This window comes from Pan paniscus, chromosome X, assembly GCF_029289425.2.
Source record: "Pan paniscus chromosome X, NHGRI_mPanPan1-v2.0_pri, whole genome shotgun sequence".
Classification (NCBI taxonomy): domain Eukaryota; kingdom Metazoa; phylum Chordata; class Mammalia; order Primates; family Hominidae; genus Pan; species Pan paniscus.
The window spans coordinates 10890644-10897089 of NC_073272.2; positions in this window are offsets into that span (position 1 = coordinate 10890644).

The window sequence follows — 6446 nt, forward strand, 5'->3', positions numbered from 1 at the left end:
ACAATGTGCAATCACTATCTCTTGATGTAACCCTGTACCAGGTGTACAAAGATATATTTTGCCTCTTGTGAAGTAAAAGCAACTTGTCTCTGAGATGTCTTATAGATTAGAATGTGTGATGTGGACAATGTCAAAGAGCTCTGCGTTTCTATTGTCTTATTTAATAACAGATTACCTATTATAAATTTCTGTGGCCTTCTAACTTTTCCAAGCACGAATTGTATGATTGCAGAGTCTTATAAGTTTGAAAATCGTCACACTCTGAGTAGTTGATAAAGTTTGGATATTTGTCCCGTCCAAACTCATGTTGAAATGTGATCCCCAGTGTTGGAGGTGGGGCCTGGTAGGAGGTGTTTGAGTCATGGGGTGAATCCCTCATGAATGGCTTGGTGCCCTTCCTGCAGTAATGAGTGAGTTATCACTCTGTTAGTCACCTGGAGATCTGATTGTTAAAAAGAGCCTGTCACTTGCCCACCTTGCTCCCTCTATCACCATGTGACACACCTGCTCCCCTCTCACCTTCCTCCATGAGTAGAAGCTTCCTGAGGCCTCACCAGAAGCGGATGATGGCACCATGCTTCTTGTACAGTCTGCAGAACCATGAGCCAAATACACCTCTTTTCTTTGTAAATGACCCAGTCTCAGGTATTTCTTTATAGCCATGTAAAATGGACTAATACAGTAGCCAAGACAAGACAACCTGTGTACCTGGGTAGCTGCTGAGCCTCTAGAGGAGACGCAGATGCTATTCTAGTTATATATCTTGTCCCACATCGTTTCATAAAACCAAGCTGTTGACTATTGATACACTCAACAACTTGGATAGCTCTCAAGGGAGAGGCATCTAAGCGAATCATGCTGAGTGAGGGTGGAGAGACAATCTCAAAAGTTTATATATGGCATGACTCCATTTACATTACATTCTGGAAATGACAGTTATAGAGATGGAGAACAGATTAACAGGTGTCAGGGGTTAGGGATAATGGGGAAAGTTCCACGACGGCTGTTAGTGGAGAAAATAAAGGCAATAGAGAACATAAGGCAATTTCATGTTATTCTCAGCAAATCAAGACTCCTCAGTCCAGCTTGGGGCCCTTCCTTACCTGCTGCATAGAGAGTTATCAATGCACAGACATACTCATTGTTCCTGCTCAGAGAGAAAACCCAGAGCAAAAGGGTAAGATTACCAGGAAACTTTTCTACTAAATGAGAAGAAAAATGTTCCTAATACTCAGAGCTGCCTAACAAAGTGCCCTGATGACCCTTGAAAGGCAGGAATATTGGGAGGGGGGACACCGAGCCAAGGCTGGAGAGCCAAAAGTGACTGTCCATTGATCACCATGCTTCCATCGGGTGGGAGACCAGGCAGAAACCCTCTGAAGTCCTTTCCAATGCAAAGTCTCTGAATTCCACATTCCTCCTCTCTAAACAAAATACTTCAAAGCCTTCTGCCTGCTCTTAGTTAACCTTGCCAACAAAAGCATACAATGATGTGAGCAGATCCATAAATTCTCCACTCTTAGATTTGTAATGCCATACCATTTTCTTGGTGTGGAATACTTGGATTCATGCCTGCTTTTCCTTTTCAATACCATCTCCCTTACTGAATGCAATTCAGTCTTCCTTACTGAAGGCAGAGGAGAGGTCTGAACATCTTGAGGAGGAACCATCCTCTGCCTCAGACAATGCACAGAGGCACGTCCACAAGTTGTAACTCCCTCTCCAAGCATCACTGGGAGCTGGGCAGCAGTTTGTTAGGGCCAGTGGGAAGAAACAAGTTGATGCATTTGCTTTTCTTCTGTGACCTTCTTGGTTTCCTTTAAAAGTTCATGGCAGATCATGAAAGGTTCTCTCTTCCCTCTTATCCTCCCTTCACCCATTTTTTAATGTGGCACAAATAAGAGTTCAATAGTTTTGCCTTTGCTTTTATACAGTTAATTTAGAATAAAAAAATGAGCCTGTTCCTGCCTTCCAGCAACATAAGCCAGGAAAAAAACACACGATGAGTCTCTCCCTACAAATCACCGGGAGGCCTCCCACTTCCAGGCTCTCATTACAGTTTTATTGGGTTTTTGTTTGTTAATTTTTATTTTATGACAGAGACTGGTTTCCTGAAGAAATGCTATATCTGTATTTTGGGCATTTAAAATTTTTCTGACAGCTTTATTGAGGTATAATCGATATACAAAAAAAACTGTACATATTTCATGTATACAATTTGGTGAGTTTGGACATATACATACACCTGTGAAACCATCACCACAATCAAGGTGGCAGACATGTCCATCACCTCCAAAATTTTCCTGTGTCCCTTTATTCTGAGGTAGTAACACTTAGCATGACAGCTACCCTTTAAGCAAATATTTAAGTGCATAATGCAGTATTGTTAATGATAGTCACTATGTTGTAAAGCAGATCACTAGAACTTACTCATTTTGCGTAGCTTAAACTTTACATCCACTGAATGCAAAGTTCTGTAAGCATCTCCTTGAGGTTCTTAGACCTTAATGCTACTTACATAATTGAAATTGTATATGTTGACCCTTGTCTACATTTAGCCAATCTAGCCTGTCTTCTATGCATATTTGAAACCACTTCTCACCCTGCCAATTTAGCTCGTAGCTTATTGACGTGATAATTCACCTCTATCCCTCTCTGCACCTACTTCTTCTATGCCTTCCTTTTCCCTGGAAGCTTGCATCCCAAGCTATGTGTCTATCAGGGACCCCCAGACTTGGCACTAGTGACATTTGGAGCCAGGTGGCTCTTTGTTCTGGGGGCTGTGCTGTGCACTGTAGGAGGTTTAGCAGTGACCCTGGCCTCAACTCACTAGATGCCAATACCACCACCCCCAGCTGTGACAACTAAATAAGTCCCCTGATATTGTCAAATGTGCCCTAAGGAGAGGAGAAAAATCAAACTCCCCTCCCACCCTCATTGAAACCACTCACTACCTAGTCAATAGGAAAAGGGCCTCTCAGATCCCTCCAGTGTGATTTTTATAGAAAGCACTCACCTGGGCTGACCAGGAGACCACTGTGTAGACCCCTGAGGGGAGCCCTTGTGTAGACACCAGCATGGGTGTGACTGGGAACAGGAGAAATGCACAGAGAATGCAGACTGTCCTCCAGAACAGTCACAGTCTCCCAGACTTCCCTCTGAGTAGATGGGACCTGGCATTTGGAGGGGATGCTACAGGGGAAGCAGCTGTGATTGAAAGGGGTAGATGGAGTCTGCACACTAGGCAGGCCGGGGAGGAGATTTGAGAGGACTCAGCTCAGACAGAACAGACCCGTCAAGTGCAGAACATCAGGGCATAATATAGATCTGCATTTCTGGGAGCCAATTTTTGAATGAGAAAGGCATGGCCAGATGACCCAGGTTCAAGCAGGCTGGATCCACAGTAGCAAAGTCAAAGAATCACAATGCATGCCATGAACCCACCAAAAGCACTGGGTCACACCCAGGTTGTGAGGCCAGGCTTGGTTTCCTTAAAGCCTTTTTGATGGGGCCCAGGGCCAGAGATGAGTGAACTTTAAGTGAAAGATGGGTGCTGGGCTGATAAAAATGGCTTCATTTCCCCCTCACCACTTTGCTTATCCTCTGTATGGTTGTGTGAAAACATTCCACTCACTCCTTCCCTCTGAGAAGCCTTATATTTGTCCACATGACTAGCTTTCTTCCAACCCCTGGCAGCACTCACATGCACCTATTAGAGTAAATTACCCTGCAACCAAGAGACCCTGGGAAATGGAAAAGCAGAGGAAGTAGAACACTATGGAGCCAGGGAGCCAAGGGCATTCTCCCACTTATTGACCTATTTCCATATCCAAAAACCTAGGATTCACTTGATTAATAACTTTACTTTCAGGCCAGTAGAGCCAATTTGTTCTCCTGCTACTTCCCTCTCTAAGACAGAAATGCAAGGTGTTTTCCCATCAGAAAGAATGAGCTACCAGTCCCTGCATCAGCCTGGATGAGTATCACAGCTGCTGCTTTGAGGAAAAGCAGCCAGACATACAAGAGTCCACGCAACCTGCTCCCACCTCCGTGGACTTTACAGACAATGGAAAACATGGATGATGACGGAAGTCAGAAGAGTGGCTCCCTCAGGTGTAGAGACAGAGACTGGCCAAGGGCAGGAGGGGTACTGCGGGCTACGAAGGTGTAGACAGATGTAAAATGCATCATGCTGTATGCTTAAGATTAAGGGCATGTACACCGCATGCCTTTTACTGCTGGTAAGTAACCACTCCATTTAAAAGTTAAGTGGCTTTCAAATAATGTAAGATCTTAACAATGAAAACAACCCAGGAAGCACAGTGCTTCCAAGAAATCTATTCTGACCTGAGAAATGCATAACACGTTTGTTCTACATGTAACAGAAAACATGACTAATTGCTCTCAAAACATAAAGTGGTATATTTCCCACTCTATGAGAGTGACATTTTTGAATTGAGTGAAAAGCTTCCTGGAGCCTTGTTTGTAGATGAGAGGGTCATAAAATGTAAAAGGATGTATGCACAATGGAGTGCTATTCAGCCTTTAAGAAGGAAATCTCCACATCTGCAGCAATGTGCATGAATCTGAAGCATATTATGCTAAATGAAATAAGACAGGCACAGAAAGACAAGCACCGCATGGTCCCACTTACATGTGGAATCAACAAAAGTCGAACTCACAGAAGCAGAGATGAGAATGGTGATTACCAGTGCCTCGGAGTTGGAGGGTAAAAGAGATGTTGGTCTCAGGATACAAACTTTCAGTTAGACCAGGAGGAATCATTTCATTGTGCAACATGGCCAAGATAGTAATAATGTATCATATTCTTGAAAATCACTGAGAGTAATTTCTAAGTATTCTTACCACACACACATACACACACACACACACACACACAAAGGTAAGTGAGATAAGGCACATTAATTAGCTCAATTTAGACATTCCACAATGGGTACATATTTCAAAAGATCACATTCTACACAATAAGCGTATACTATTTTATTTGTTCATTAAATAAATATATATATAAATTTTTATGTGCGTGTGTGTTTGTTTGAGACGGAGTCTCACTCTGCTGCCCAGGCTGAAGAGCAGTAGCATGATCTTGGCCCACTGCAACCTCCACCCCCCCGGTTCAAGGGATTCTCCTGCCTCAGACTCCTGGGTAGCTGGGATGACAGGCGCAAGCCAACACACCTGGCTACTTTTTGTATTTTTTTGGCATAGACCAGGTTTTGCCGTGTTGCCCAGGCTGGTCTTGAACTCCCGACCTCAAGTGATCTGCCCCCCTCAGCCTCCCGAAGTGCTGTGATTACAGACATGAGCCACCACACCCGGCCTAAATAAATATATTTTTAAAGGTGAAAGGAAACAGAGGAAAGTATAACCAACAGCAGAATCTACTGTGGATGGCAACCATGTGGAAACAGCATCCTGTGCCATCAACATCCTGGTGTCACGGATCCTTGTCCCTGGGGTTCACTATGGATGACCTCAAAGGTGGCGTGCGGAATTTCCGAGCCTGGCTTCAGCACCTTGAATGCAGACTTACTGTGATGTGATTCGCAAGGACAGCTGCATTTCAATCTCCGTGAGGGCTGGTCCATTAAACTTGATGTGTCTGTCTTATAACTACCACAGGGCAGCTGAGACGCTGGCCACCCTCCTTCAGAGGACCTGAGCCCAGACAAACCTGATGGTCACCTCCACCAAAAGGGCGTATCTACCGTGTGTTTTGGTGTCTGCATAACTTCTAGCCCTTGTCGTGTTGCCTCAGGAAGACGTGAGTAGCTTGCATCTGGAAAATTAGACTGGAAAAGCAGACTCAAGTCTGAAATCTGTCTCAAAACCAGATGGCCTGGAGAGCTATTTTCATCTTTTTGTCTGCTCTTTTGGTACTCAGGTTCTAGGTTATTTAACTTATTTTTCTTTCTTTTTTCAACTTTTATTTTAGTTTCAGGGGGTACATGTGCAGGTTTGTTACCTGGGTATATTGCATGATGCTGAGGTTTGGGGTACAAATGATCCCATCACCCAGACACTGAGCATGGTACCCAACAGTTAGTTTTTCAACCCTTTCCCCCTTTCACCCTCCCCCCTCCAGGCTCCCGTGTCTATTGTTGCCATCTTTATGTCCATGAATACCCAATGTTTCGCTTATAAGTGAGAACTCACTTTTAAGTGAAATTATGCAGTATTTGGTTTTCTGTTCCTCCATTAATTGGCTTAGGGTTTGTTCTTTTTCTTTTTTTTTCTTCTTCTTTTTTTTTTTTCAGCTGAGGATCTAGATCTAACCCAATGGGGTCGTCTTCTGTTCCAGATAGTTTCAGGAGTGATAATGAAAACCTCTCTGCAGCCTCCAACTTAGAAATAAGACATGCAATCTGTGGAATACAGTATTGTCAGCAGTAGGATGGTTTCCATGGTAAGGACCAGACTGTTTC